General features: G+C 32.7%; 1 protein-coding gene across 2 annotated transcripts in view; it reads left to right on the top strand.

The window, feature by feature from the left end:
* LOC129806103 (cadherin-87A) overlaps positions 1-15,431 on the top strand; it is a 167,575-nt gene that overhangs the window by 11,374 nt on the left and 140,770 nt on the right. Inside the window, exon 1 of one of the 2 annotated variants that reach the window (XM_055854458.1) lies at positions 10,132-10,195. The exons of the other annotated variant lie outside the window; for it this stretch is intronic. The gene's annotated coding sequence lies outside the window, so the exon portion shown is untranslated. Of the gene's footprint in view, positions 1-10,131; positions 10,196-15,431 lie in introns of those variants that run through there. 2 annotated transcript variants of the gene reach the window in all.

Genomic DNA, 15,431 nt, shown 5'->3' with positions numbered 1-15,431 from the left:
TGACAACATCCACAGCCAAAAGTCAACCTTAAACATGTTTTTGGACTTTTCCTTGGAAATTCCTGGGCTTTTTTTTGAGTTTTCCAAATTCTCTTTGGAATTTCTTAGGAATCGTCCAGCAAATTTCCGACGGATTGTCGTTACAAATTCTTGTAGATTGAACTTCTAAGGATCCAACATGGATATTTCTCCACTTACTTCTCTTGATGTGATACATTTTTTATAGGGGAGTATGCTTTAAAGATTTTAAATGCCACAAAAAGCCGCAGCAATTGATTTAAAAGAACTCAGAGCTTTTTTATAAGAGTTTAAAAATAAACCAAGGCAACAGAAAGTTGTCGCATGAGTACTTTGGCCTTTTTTAAGCTGCTGAAGGCACTTTCTATGTCATTTAATATCGCGAAATGGAGCAATTTTATGCAAATTCGTGGGATTTCTCATTGGATCCCGCACTTCAAATTTGGCTCAATTCATTGCTGAGTGATTGAATTATAGAGTCAAAACAATTTGTTGTCATTTGCATTTTGGGCGTGGGAGGAAATTCGACCCAAGGAGTCTTCCAGTTTTCCATGGTGAAAATTCTCCGAGGGCACGTAGACGAGAAAAGAAGAGAAACAAAATATCCCAGACATTTCTCAGGAGATCACTTAACACGGATGGAAGGATGTATACACGTTGGATATGGATTAAAAAAAAAAGACCATCAAAATTTTGTCACGACATTCCCCTGAGCTTCTCCAATCTTTGTTCTCAGCTGCAGAATTTTCTTTCGTGTTACCTGAAGGTGTGAACATTAATTTTGATAGTGAGAAAAAGACCCCAACTATGATATAACACTGTAATAAATTCACTTGTTGTACACAATGTCATTTACTTTGAAAATTATGAACTCCTTCATTTTTAACCCCTTTTCCTATCACCTTTCAACACAATTAATTGCATTCTCATCCTGTCTCAGAAAAGGGGTGATTCATTCGGAGAAAATCGTGGCCCTTTGCTTGAGAAATGCTTCTACTTCCAAAACACCAATTTGATACATGAAACACGAGTTCAGGTTTCATAAATCACTCACTAGATATCGTCGGTTGCGTCTACCTCTGTCGTATCTGCATTTGTTTTGTATGTGCATTCGGTGCAAGCTACAATACAGACGTTTCCTCTTACGTGAAATGCTGACACAAAATAAATCCAGATACGACAGAGGTAGACGCAACCGACGATATCTTAAAAAAGATTGGAATAAAATCGTGAAACGGTTTCGTAATATACTAGAAATCTTCATAAATGTTACGCGAAATCCAAAGAACTTGAGGAAACGCTTCATGTTAACCTTTGAAATCTCAACAAGGTTACAAGAAACCCGAGAAATCTTGTTAAATATTCCTCCTAAACCAGTTTTGTAAGACTTTGAGAAAGGTTTCGTAAATCTATTTAATTTCGAAAAACTTTTTACCACGCCCAAGTTACGTGAAACTCGAAATATGCTGACAAATGTTGCGTGAAATCTAAAGAACCCGAAAGAAGAATTCCTGATCTTTTGATACCTTTGAAACCCTAACAAAGTTCAGAGAAAAACTGAGATATCTTCTTAAATGTTTCGCAAAAACTGAATTTTGTAAAGTATTTAAGAAAGGTTTCGTAAATCCATTGAACTTCGAAAAAATCTTTTACTATGCACTAGAAACCTGGACAAGGTTTCGTAAAATTAATGAAATCTTCATAAATGTCACACGAAATCCGAAATATGTTCAAAAATGTTCCGTGAAATTTAATGACCCTAAGGAAAGGCTTCCTGATACTTTTGAAACCTTATCAAGGTTTCGAGGAATCTGAGAAATCTTCTTAAATGTATCTCGTGAATCGAATTTTATAAGCTTTCGTAAATCCGTTAAATATCGGAAAATGCTTTTCGATGCTCTGGTAAATTTGACAACGTTTCGCAGCAGTAAAAACTCCTCTACAAATGTTTCGTAGAACTGAATGGATCTTGGTAAATATATCACGAAATCTAAGAAACTGTTTGAAATATTTCATATAATTCCAAAAGCTTGATAAACGTTTCAGAGAAATCAACAATAGGGAAAACCGGAAGTCGTCGGGAAGAGATAATCACTCAGGGAAACACATCAACTATCATCAGAGCTTTCGGCTCGGTCTCCAAGCCTTCATCAGTGGCTGGAGCAAAAAAGAAGGAGCCGTTTTTATTTGGATCTTTAAATATTAACAATTTTTCTAATTAACTCTCTCAAGTCTTGCAATCTTTCTCTGAGACTCGTTCAAGGTTTTGGTCAGGATTACACCAGGGCATAAAAGGGAATGGGGGCACTCTTATTACACTGTATTTTACAAATTTTTGTATTATTTGGCACAATTTTGGATCTTGTTCTTCGTCTCAAGTCTTGCTGGGAATTTCTCTTTGTTAGTACTGGGGAGTCCAGAGGTGAAAAAATGGTTTTTCTGTTCGAGATTTTTGACCGTTGGTGATTTAAATTATTTTCTCGTTTTCTCTGCAGAGATCTGCAGAGATCATACTCCCCCTAACGAGAATAACAAATCCTAACTATGAATGATCCTAACTAGTTCATCAAGAGGACATATTTTATTTAAATTGCAATTAAAACGTTCTGTTATCTAAAATTCTACAAAATTACTCAAAAATTCGCTTTTTGCAGCAAATGTTTACGTTTACGTACTGTTGTTGACATTGTTTACGATTGAAATCTCGAGAATATCGAAATTCGAAATAGCAGAACAATCAGCGCTACAGCGGCGAGTACGCGAACTTGAGCTTTAGGCTTCCGGTAGATTTTCGAATAGGTTAGGCTTGGCTTTGGAGTGGCTTTGTCTCTTCGAAAGGATATTACTGAACGGAGCCGTATTGTTGCACAATTGATTGCTAAAAAACATTGATAAAATGAAAATAACAAATTAATTCACTCTGGATAAACTAAATGTTTCGTAAAAAAAGTTTTGAATACATTAACCGTCAGTGTTTTGCAGCTGTCACCCGTTTTTTATTTTTTTATTGATTTTTTATTTATCTTTTTTTGATATTTTTTTATATTTTATTTGATTATTTAATATTGAAATACCGGATAACGGAGCTGAGTGTACATTCAGTTTTGTTTATACAGTGGACTCTCGCTCAATCGGCTCTTTTTCAATCGGTCGAAAAATTTTTTTGACAATTTTCACGTTTAATTATGAAGCTAATTTGTTCAAATTCGCTGTAGTTCTTCCTATTTTATTGTGATTCTTTATAGTTGAGCACTTTTTGTGGAATTTACAAAGGCTTTGACGCTCAATTCTATCGCTAAACCGGATGACATTTTGCCCCATATTCCCGATTGAGAGAGAGTCTACTGTAGTGGCGCTATCTTTATGTCATTCTAAGCACTTATGGCATGATCTGTTAAGTCGAAAAGGCTTAGAAAAGATTTCATGGAACTTAAGACAGACACCTTAAGAAATATTTTACTAAACCTAAAAATTTTTGTAAAAGCTTTCGCAAAACTTTAAATAAGTTTCATGAATCCTGCGAAAAGAGGAAACTTTTGTAAGTAAGGTGTATGAATGCCTTACCCCTTTTGTCTGACGAGCTTTTACTCGCACTTTTCCTCCATAGAACTACAACAAGAGATGTTCTCGCCTGCAACTTTAAATCCAGAAAGCAACATGAATTTTAATCTCAAATTAATATGTTGGAGAATAAGAATTTCACCATTCACGTTCGCTATGCTGTTCCCTAGGAATTATTCTTCGCTAAACAACAAAATCATCAACAATATTCGTTCTTAGCTCTTGGCTGTAAATTGGAGTTTTGCTTCAAGATTACAGGTCTTGAACAATTTCCCCCATCCTTCTTCCTCATCACAATCTGCGTCTTTTCATTTGTGTACTCAGGAGGGAGTCCTTTTGACATCTTTTCTTCACCAGAAGCTTCAGCGGAATGGGAATTTTCATATTTTCATCGTGCTAATGCTCTATTCTCTGTGGTTTCGTTTATTTTCCACCGCAATCACGGTGAATGGCAAAAGGAAAATTAAGGAAAGATTCAAAACAATAATTTGTAAAGCATGTTCCGGCAAGAAATACAAACACTGAGGGTTATTTCGGTTATTTCAATGAAGATTTGCAAAAGTCAGAGGAATATCAATTTCTTATGTTTTTCTTTTCACCACAAATTTATGCAGCAGATTTAATCATTTTCTTCGAAAAGAAAACTTGTAGGAAAACCGGGACACTCTTTTTAAGTAAAAAAATGCAAATACCGATGTGCTCCTCAAGAGAGATTTAGTCAATGAGAGCCCCTCTTGAAGGATGATTGAAGGAATTTCATAAATAGGCAATGTATTGCAATACATGAGCAATAATTTTATAAATAAAATGAAAATGGTTTGAAATTTGCTTAATTTATAATCGTTAAAAATTCAATTTAGGGTCACTTAATTTTATTATTAAAAATAAATTGAAGGTAATTAAAATTGGAAAAAAACGTGAATTTTTATGACCAATTGTAATCAAAAATTATTAATTAAATTAGTTTATAATTGCAATTATTTTATTTCAATTCTCTAATAAAAGAAAATGTAAATAAAGTACTACAATAAGTCATTAATTGTATATCACTATTTGACTTTAAAGGCTTAAAGGTGATGTATCCTGCCTGAATACGACTAATAATTCATCCTGGGTTGTAAATTTTTCTTTAATGGAGCTATATAAGTCAATCCTTAAATGTTAATACTTTAAAAAAATTGTGTGTTTTTTTTTTATTTTACGATAATTATCGTCATGTGCTTATAAAGTGTGTAACTGAATATAAAGAATCAGATTACTCAGTAGATTTTCGTAAGAAAATCATATTTTAGTTCAAAAACGGAATACTGTTATTTTTCTCACACTGTCTAATCCAGGGGGGTGACATTAGCTCTGAAAAATGCAACCAGTTATAGTGTAAATTTTTTACGGTTTCCGTACACATTTCACAAGATGTCTCCGAAACTACGTAGGTTACCAATTTGGGATTTTCGGTTGCCCATTCCATATCAAATTGGCTTTTATTTTGTATTTGTATTTTTTGCTAATTCATTCCACAATGACAGAAAACACCGAATGAACTCCAAAGTTTTTTCGGCACGCTAGAAACACATTAGGAAACATAGGAAATGTCATGCCCCTGGTCTAATCAGTAATTCATGTTTTGCACTAAATAAATGTATGGTTCATAACAATAATTTTGTTTGCATTAAATGCAATTTTGTCGATAAAATGGATAAAACAACAAATATTTTCGGCAATAAATTGAACAAAAAACTTTATTAAATCGAAATAGTAAATTTGAGATAAATATAAACTATAAAAAAACATAAATAGAGCGGCAAAGTGTTCTAGGGGAAGTAGGGCAGCTTTGAAATTGGGATTTTCCACCTTTTTTTTTAAACAAAATTAAGCCTTATTGTGACATTATTTATCTGCTCAAACGGATTAAGAAGCTAAATTACATTATGATATGGTTCAGTTCCATGTAAACATAGCAGAAATATCCCAATTTCAAAGGTGCCCCACTTTAAAAGATGCCCTACTTTCCTCTAGTTTTGTAGAATGCTCGAACTTACGAAAATTCTTTAAATTTTAGAATGATAATTTCAGAAAAAGGCTTTTTTCATTTTTTTGACCCGTCTATCCCCTAATGAATTTTTGTTGGCATTTTATTTTTTTATCAGAAAAAAGAGTTTTTTACTAATCAATCTGTAAATTTATTGACATGAAATGATAATTTTTTGTATTTCAAAGAGTAAAAAAAGAGAAAATTGCGATGTTTCTATGAGTTCTCAATCAGTTTTAGATTAAAAGGTATAAGTAAGAGATATTTAGAATAGACAGAACAATTTTAATCTTTGATGTTGTCTCATAAAAAATAGCTGGGATAATGAATATTATTTTCTTTATAAAGGACAATGGGCAAAAATGTATGGGAGTTAGTCTGTGTGGCGTCCACAGATGATACAAGGCGCATTTTATAGATAATGATAAAGATTGAAAAACTGCCGAGACTCCAGGACGATATTCGCTGGGAGTCCTTTTAAAAATGCCTTTATCGTTTCGAAAAAATACTACTCTATTTTGACATCGAATTACTCAAGATCGGCTATACCGATGACGATGAAATTCGGTATTTAAACAGGGTAAAACTTTAGCTATTTATCCATGGATAGGGGAGACTGGGGCAAAATATGTCAATTCTAAAATTTTAAAATTCGATATCTTCCAAGAAAAAAGAGACCGAGGCTCCAAATTTTTATCATAGATTGCCTTCATGGACCTCAATAAACGTTAAAGGTTTTAAAGAATTCGAGCAAGGAATATAGACAATAAAATATATTGAAATTTTGTGCCCTGTTTTTAAAATATTTGCCATTCAGGAGATATCAATTTTCATCGATTTACTTTCCGAAATTAATGCATTAGTGTGTATTTGCTGTATAATTTGGATATCCTGAACACGAATCTATAGTTAGTTTGCGAATTTTTCAAAGTGATTTTCCTCCAGGTAAAATAAAAAAATGTCGACTTTTTTCATTATAACTCTTCTCTGAGAAGAAGTAGAAAGCTGAAACTTGGCATGGGATCAAGGGCAATGGAAGGCTGTTTAACCGTGTGTATATACGCTTCCTTCTCGACTACTTCTAGCAGTCCCCATGCAAAATGAGGACTTTTTCCACTGTAACTCCTTTTCAGGAAAAGGTAGAAATCTGAAATTCGGCATGGGAACAAGGTTTATGGAAGGCTCTTCAGTCAAAAAAAAAGTTAGAAGGCCTCAGAGAACAGACATACTATAAGATCATTAAAATCGGTAGAATAGTTTCAAAACTTAACACTTTTCGTGTTTGAAAACTTTGATGATCTGGAGCGTCCCTTGTGGTTGAATTGTGAACTTATCTATACCGTCATTTTGCAGGATTTTTCGAGGCTTTTCGATTGAGTATTAATTGATTAAATTCGGTTGATAAATTTCTGAGATATAAGGTTTAAAGTTTTGACTTTGCGCCATCATGTTTTAATGTCCTCCTACGCATGCTATGCATTGTAAAGATATATGCTTTTATGTCCATTTCGAGAATATGCAGTCATTTAATGAGTTTTTTGTTTCAATTTACCTATGTTTTTTTTTTTAAATAAAATACAGTATAAATACAGTTTAAATAAATAAATAAATAAAATAATAAAATAATAAAAATAAATAAATAAATAAATAATAAATAAATAATACAGTATAAATACAGTTTTTTCTACGAAAATAGTTTTTGTGATCTAGAAAAGGTGTAACTCATTTCTATTATTTTTGACAAGGGTTTCTGCTTTCTCGGGTTTCGCGATGCAGAAATTGGGTTTTTTGGGTTTCGCGATGCAAAGTTTATCGAACAATTGACGAGGGTTCCTCAGTATGAGTTACCCCGTGCTCTAGAACTTTTCCCCCATGGTTTAGAACTTTGCTCCGTAACGAAAGTTGCCACCTTTACAAATGCCTATCAAATGATATTACAGTGGCGACAAGATAAATAGCACACCTTCAGCGATTTTCCTATTTTGATGTTTTATGATATAATAGGTATCAATCTTTATTACTGATCATGATTTATTATTTAGAAAATATAATGCCCAATGTGTTTTTGTCATTTTGTGAGTTTAGGTATAATTCGTACGGACAATTTAAATAGCACACCTTAATTTTTCTCTGAAAATATTACCTGAAATTTACTTTATTTTAAAATTCATTATATTGGTGTATTTTTGATCATTTGTAGGTATTAATGCCACAAATTCTCGTAAAATAAATTTATGAGAACTGAAAAATTATGTAAATAAAGTCTTTGGTTCAGATGTTCAGGGCTTTACGTAAGAAAGTTTAGGATAACTAAGAAACTTTTTTATAAATTTTATTGTTTAAGAAAGAGAACCAATAATTCAATAATTTTTTGTGATAAAACTTAAAAATCACACAAAAAGCTTGAAAATTTCGAGAAAGAATAACAACTTCTATAGAATATTCTGCCATTGTTCGTATAGTAAAATTGAATTCTTTTGCTGCAATACCAAAAAATAAAGTAATAAATTGAATAAAATTTGAAGGAGTAACTCATGTGAGCATTACTAAAAGTCAGTTATGTAAAAATACCCGGTTTAGAACTGTTGCCAGACGTACAGAGTTAGTATTCAAACGATACCGTACCTGTTGTTTGATTTTTGTTAAAGAGCATATGCATAAGGACCTGTATGTAATTGGATATGACATAACAAAATATTAGATGTCCCAAAAGTCAAGAATTTTGTCCTTGATACATAATTAAGAACGTAAAACTTAGCGGTGGTAATTTTATAATATGGGATTACTTTTTGCGAAGTGGCGTATGGTCTGTATATGGAATATCAGGCAATGTAAACCAATTTGTTTACAAGGATATCTTTGGTCAAGACTAGTGCTTCAAAATCGAATAGAATTTGCTTTTGGTTTTTAATTTTTAATCAAGCTAATTATCCCAATCACACTGCCAAGAGTTTTTAAAAGTGGTTCATTCAGAACAAAATTGACCTTCTGGAATGGCCGGAACGGTCTAAGGTCCTCAATCCTGTTGAATTTAAAGCAAAAGATTGACCACAAGATAAATCTCTCGAATGTGACTAATTTGGAATAGTTTTATGTAGATATCCAGACTACATAAAATACGATCCCATTAGAATAGTGCCAAATCCTGGGGTGACATGATAACTTATTTTCGATACTATCGACTGTCGATTCTGAAAAACTTAAACGATGACTACACTTCCTGTAAATAATATTGATATTTATCAACAATCACATTCTTTTAAGAATGTCGTAATGAATGGTCCACCAATGCGTAAAAAGTCGACATTCACTTAATCTAACAGATATAGCTTCATCGATACTATCGATTCGAAAGTGTCGTAAAGTTATCATTCCACCCCTGATTTCCTTATTGATCCTCCGTTATCCACCGCTTACTTTTTCCAAGAGTTACTTAACTAAATACTGATTAATCCAAATTTAATTTTCAAATAGAATTCGTAAGTTGTTAATTGCAGTAGAAGCCGAAAACTAAAACTTCTTATAAGGTATGCTATTTATATTGTTCTCTTAATATGTGCCATTTAAAGAATTTTTTTTTACTGTACTAAATTTCTTGATAGAACTTTCAGGTTTTCTCTTCATACTCAAAATGTAATTATACACAAGTTCATTTATTATTATAAGTTTCATCATTTAAAAGCATAATTTTTCTAAAAATAAAGCATAAAGTACAGTGTCCGAAACTGTGCTATTTATCTTGTCGCCACTGTAGGTCTCATTGGTAGACGCACCACTGTACTTCTTTTGCCCATTGTCCTTTGAATGAGCACTTTAATTAAGTTCATGAGAATGTTTGGTTAAAGTTTGGAACTTTCTAAGCAAGCAAGGAAGTCTTTTTCATTAGAAAAACCTCTTGTGAGCCGCAAATCTAGCTTCTTTTTAATTAAACTAAAGTTTATTAATTTCTGGTGGTATATTTTTATCTAATTTCACTTGGAAATGCTAAATTCCATTAATTTCCCATTTCGATCCCAAATTTGTCAGTTACTTTTCAAAATTCATATCGTAACGCTCGTTGAGTGATCTCTTGGCCAGAGTCTTGGAGACTTTCTCGTCTGGCAACTCCGCATTTGATCTCAAGTCTCCAGAGTGGATGACGTCTGGTGGACGTCAGTTTCAGTTGCTTCGGTGATCTTGCGGGATTGAGAGCGCGTGCGTGAGGTGCAGATTGAATGAGAAAATTGTACACAAAATCTGCACAGAGTGCATCCGAAAAAGTGTCATTAACCCAGAGTGGATTAGTATCCGAGTGGATTAGGCGTGGGAATTAGTGTTAGAATGTCCAATTGAGTGGTACAGTGATTGGGCGGAATTCCACATTCACCAGAATTCGCTATTTCACCTGGAATGTGTGCTTCGGTGGAATTAGTTCACAATTCACAACTTGTGCGGATTAGCAGTGCAATTGAGTGTATTGAATAATCCCCAAACTCAATTATCCATTAATTACTGTGGAGTTTTTTTTTCTGTGTGATATTCCGTATTCTTGAATGCAGAATTAGGATACGATTAATTGGATATCTTCCCTTATAGTCCAGAGAGAGAGTGAGTATTATGATTTTTTTGTGGGGAATTTTGTTTTGGTTTGATTCCTTGTTTCGTCTGGGGATTGGTACAATGTAGCACTAGGAAAAAAAGAAGTGCTCTAGTCCATTCCAATTGCCTCTCCCAGGGTTCACCTTCTCCAATTTAATTCTCTGTGTGACCATGATGATGGAGAATTGGGCGAATGCTGCAACAATTTCACACACATACAAAAGTCTCAATCATGAAAGTATAATGTGAGAATTCTTCATTGTTCCCTCCATCAGGTTCTCCTCATTTCCATTCAACATTCTTCTCTTTTTACTCTGATATTTTTTTCTCACCTGGATTTCTCATACCTTATGCAATATGTCTGTCAGGAGGCAAATTCCGACCGATATCTTATTTCAGCTGATTTTATTCTGCTGAGAAATCCTCTGGGGATTTTGCTAAATATCTCCGAAGAGTGACGGTATCCACCAGGGGAATTGTCTTAAGATATTCTCCAAGTTCTTGAGTTGGCACAAAACCGGTTTTCAAATTCCAAATGTCAATGTTTACCTGGGTGATTACTTCTTCACCATCTAATGCTCAATTTCTCCTCACCAACTTAAGATCTTTTCATCTTCTGCGGATGATGAAAAAACACCCACTTCCGCATATTTTTGCACATAATTTTTGGCTGTGACAATCGCATTTTCATTAGATGTTTTCTCTTAATTAAACTCCGAGGTAAAACGAGCGAATTAAATAAATCCAAGAAGATGTCTTTTGGTAAACCGCTTTTGAACCTATAAAAAAGCTCAATGTGACTCTTAAGTAGCAAATACAATGCGTTTATGAAATTTAAGTTCCGGAAAAGTTTTATAATCGTCTTATGAAAGGTTTATAATGAGAACTTTCACAAGTCAACAATTTATTTTCTAATAATAGAAGGAGATAAAAAGCAAATATAAGTTAAGAAGCCCCAAGGCAGATCGATTGCATTAGTACTGACAATATTAGGGTAATGTGATAGACAGACCTACAACTTAATCAAAATGTAGGGGCAGCCGGTATGTTTGAGATACTTTTTTATATTTTGAATTTAAGGCATTATTTCCAAAACTCAGAAAAATTATTTGAAATTTTGCATAGCGCTTAGTATACTCACTAGTATAGACTTTATTAAAATAACTCGATTATCAAAATTAAATCAAAAGTAAAGGGAATTTTATCATATATTTACCTTTTTTGTAGTTCTTTCTTATTTTCGTGTAAGGACTGTCACACTTTTCACAAGACATTTGTTCCATTTTACCAGTGCTTACTTGAAATGAGTTTGGTTGAAATTTAAACACAAAATCAAATACAAACTTATTACAAATAATGTATTGGTAATAATGAATACTTTTCAAAATTCGTGAATATCGCGAATATTTCATGAATATTGCGAATATCGCGAATATTTCCTGAATATTGCGAATATCGTGAATATTTAGGGAAATATTCGAATATTTTCTTCTTCCCATATAAAATTGTGAATATTTTGTGAATATTGATTCTCGAAAATTTGTAAAAATAAGCCCAATTATTGTGATTTTGAACTTATTTAAAAATCAATAAAAGGAAAAGGAATCCACTTACGGTCTGTTTTTCTAAGAAATCATTGTGTCGATTTATACGGTTTTATCTGATTTAGACGAAGAGTACAAAAACAATTTTCAATGGTCCCAGTCGTCTCAGTAGAATTCCAGGCTTTTATTTTTAAGTTTGAGGATCACAAAATGATGTTCTTACAGACAAAAAGGGCTTCAGGCTTAATATGCTTGAAAAATCAGAATAAATCTTATAGTAATCCGATTTTGATAATTTTAAGCGGTTCAAGCAGCACATAATCCGATTTAATCGATTTCTAAAGCTTTTTAGCTTCTTTTGTCTTAAGGAAAAGAAATTAAAAGCACCTTCCAATTTTTTTTAAAACTTTCTTATCCTATATTTCTTCTTTCTTAATCCTATTTTGAAGATTCTTAAAATTAGATGTGGCGCAAGGCCTTTTGTATATTTTATCGATTTTTATCTCTTACTGATTTTTATTACAAATTCAATGATTTTCAGTTCTTTGGAAAGCTCATAAAATCTAACAACAAACATTTCAAAACAGTAGAAGCGTCTTGTGTGAAAATGAACTTATATTGTGAAATAAATCTAAGTAGTTTTAATTATTTTAAGTTCTATACTTTTATATTTTTATTTTTTTAGTGCTTAATTTTTAATGTTTAATTTTTCAATGTTTAATATTACAATTGAATAGTAAATTCTAATGGAATTCTTCTATGGAATAAACGGAATATAGACACAAATTTTCGATCTTGAGTAAGCCCTTGTGTGGAGCCAAATTATATCATGGGAAGGTCAAGTTCCATCCAAAATACACGTAAGGAAAACATTATCTTTAATGTGCCCTAATTCATAGGTACCCCACTTCCATCTTTGTCAAAATTTTTGTAAAGAATCTCGACTTAACTGATAGTTACTCAGGCTATCCTTAAGAATATTCAGCTTCTAAAATTTAACTCTAAGATGATCTTAAGACTAGAGGTTTAGCCCAATTCCCGAGTGACTTAAAATCCTAAAGAGTAACCTTGAGAGTAACTAATTATATTGCTTTTTTAGAATCTAATGGGTCATTCGTCCTTAATAATCTAATCTTAAGTTAACTTTTTTCCAAAAAATATTGTTTGATATGAAATTGGAGCAGTTGGGCCATATGGCTAAGCCTTATTCCCTAGACCTAGACAAACTTATGGCTTAAGCCGCTTAAGCACAGAGACGGATTAATGAGAAACAAATGGGAAATGTAGTCTAATCATTATTTTGTTTATAAGTGTTCTAGCACATTAGGTTTGAAGCCCATATAAGGCATTAGGTAGTGGAAATTTAAGCAAGGTACCTCAAATCTAAGATGTTAATCCTTCAGCGTGTAACAGTTTCATTTAGTGGAAACTGAGGCATCACCGAACACGGAAGCATCAAACACTGCGACTTTTTGATCAGATATTAGACTTCAGAGGACAAGACTTGTAGGAATTTATACACAATATAGGGATACTTATTCACTGGATAAGTGGTCGATATAGTCCAAGTAGTTTAGAAATAAGAAGTAGTGTTTGGTGTTCGGTGCTACCCCATTTCGGTGGTGCCTCAGTTGACAAATTTTACAGGCTAAATATTTTCGACGACTAGCTGAAGTCCATTCGGGTGATTCGGGTCATTAGACCTAGAAGCCCGTATAAGGCTTGTGTTTATTTGTGATCTTCTCTTTCTCGTTGCCATCATAGCTAGATCTATTCGCTAGATCTATTCTGAAGACCACTTTAGGGATTCAGCTGAGAGACGGCTTAGTGAGAAACTGATGGAAATGCAATCCAATCATTATTTTGGAAATCACGTTAAGTCGTCTCTGCTTTATTTTAGTCTTTAAAAATACATCTTCCAAAAATATTTTTATTAAATTATTTCATATTCTACTTCAAATTCTGTAACTTATATATGTACCACATTTAAAGTTACAAATAAACAAATCAGTATTAGAAATACTTATGCAATGCATGGTAAAATCATTTCTTCCGCCACGAAGATATCAGTGGGAGGATTTGTTCTCATGCTATTTTTTTACATGTAAAGCTTTTTCAAACAACAACTATATACATGTGCTTGATGGCATCACAATGGATAGTCGCACAAAAAAATGTTAATGATGATTATACAAGAAAACTTTTATGTTTTTTTCCCACTCATTAAAGTTTATTTTATGATTTATGTTTGATGCAGAATTAACAAATCCACAGGAAAGGCACCCGAATGAGACAATTTAAATCATTTTCCGCTAAATTGAGCATTTTTAACCCCTTTGTGAGGGGTGGTTTCTCTGGCCTCGGAGCAATTTGGAGGAAAATTGAGTTAATTTTCTCATAGAAGGGGCTCTGTTGCGGCAAATTTGCAATAATTTTGAGAGCAAACAGATGTTTCCAGAAATTAAAAGAGGGAACATTTCCGAATTAAACTTGACAGGCTTTTGGAATGAGATTAGGAATCTTAAGACTCTGTAAGACAAAATGTTTCGCTAGAAATTCCAAGTAATATTATGTAGAACATGGAATTATCGCACATGTTGAGTAGAAATCTGTGTACGCAAAACTCAAATACTTCCTTAGATTCTTAGACAAGCTCTGGGGGGATTAAGAAGGTATTCTAATGATGGTTTTACCATGAATATCTCACATGTGATTCAAGGGATTTCCATGCAAGTTTGTCAAACCTCAATGCCTTATGAATTTTCAAAATAATTACAATTTCAGTTTAATATAAATTACAAAGTCCGAACTTGGTCAAATTTCCCTGAATAATTTATTTCTGTGTGCTAACTCATTGTAATTAGGGGAAAGTTTTTCAAGCTTTATGATTACCAAATAAAGAGCAAAAATAAGAGAAATGAAACATGGCACTTATTACTTTTTTTTTTTTGGGAATTTGTTAACAGCCACAAATCACGAAATGAGATTACATCTAAACCTCGGTATTATTGTGATAGATTAAAAGCAATGTTCTTCCATTACCTTCTTAAATTATTTTGCCTCAGGAGAAGGTTTTACTCATTATGTTTTGGCTTTCCAAATTAATTGATGAATTTTGATCTAATTATTCTCTCAACACAACATTTATTCTTTAATAGCCCTATTGCAGTCAAAGAAATAGAATTTAAAGTCACATACACAATAAAATTCCCTAATTATGGGGCTAGGGTAAAATGGGGTAATTTGGAACCATTTAGGACATTTGAGATTTCTCACTGTTTTAGAGATTCAAAAGGATGAAAAGCTGTTTCTGTTCTTCTTAATCGTCTTTTTCTTTTATTGCGCGGTCGTTGTTTTCTCTTTGCTCATCTGACACAGTGAGAAAATCTCGAATGTCCCAAATTATAAGTGGTTCCAAATTACCTCATTTTACCCTATTACATTTAGAAAAAAAAAAATCAAAAAAATACACTTAGGAGGAAATAAATATTTAGCACACATCTGTACTAATTGATAGATATTTTGTGTCAGATATAATGAACAACCAGAAGTAAATTAAATTATTGAATGTCTCATCCATAATACTGAGAACAACACTTTGTACTTATTCTTTTTAAGCTTCATTATCTTTCAGTATATTCAAAAATATGAGTATATCGCTCACGATTCTACGCAATTTAAGGACTGTTCAATAATTTCTA

This window comes from Phlebotomus papatasi, chromosome 3, assembly GCF_024763615.1.
Source record: "Phlebotomus papatasi isolate M1 chromosome 3, Ppap_2.1, whole genome shotgun sequence".
Taxonomy (NCBI): Eukaryota; Metazoa; Arthropoda; class Insecta; order Diptera; family Psychodidae; genus Phlebotomus; species Phlebotomus papatasi.
Note: the sequence above shows the minus strand (reverse complement) of the source record. Positions and strands in the feature narration are given on the sequence as shown.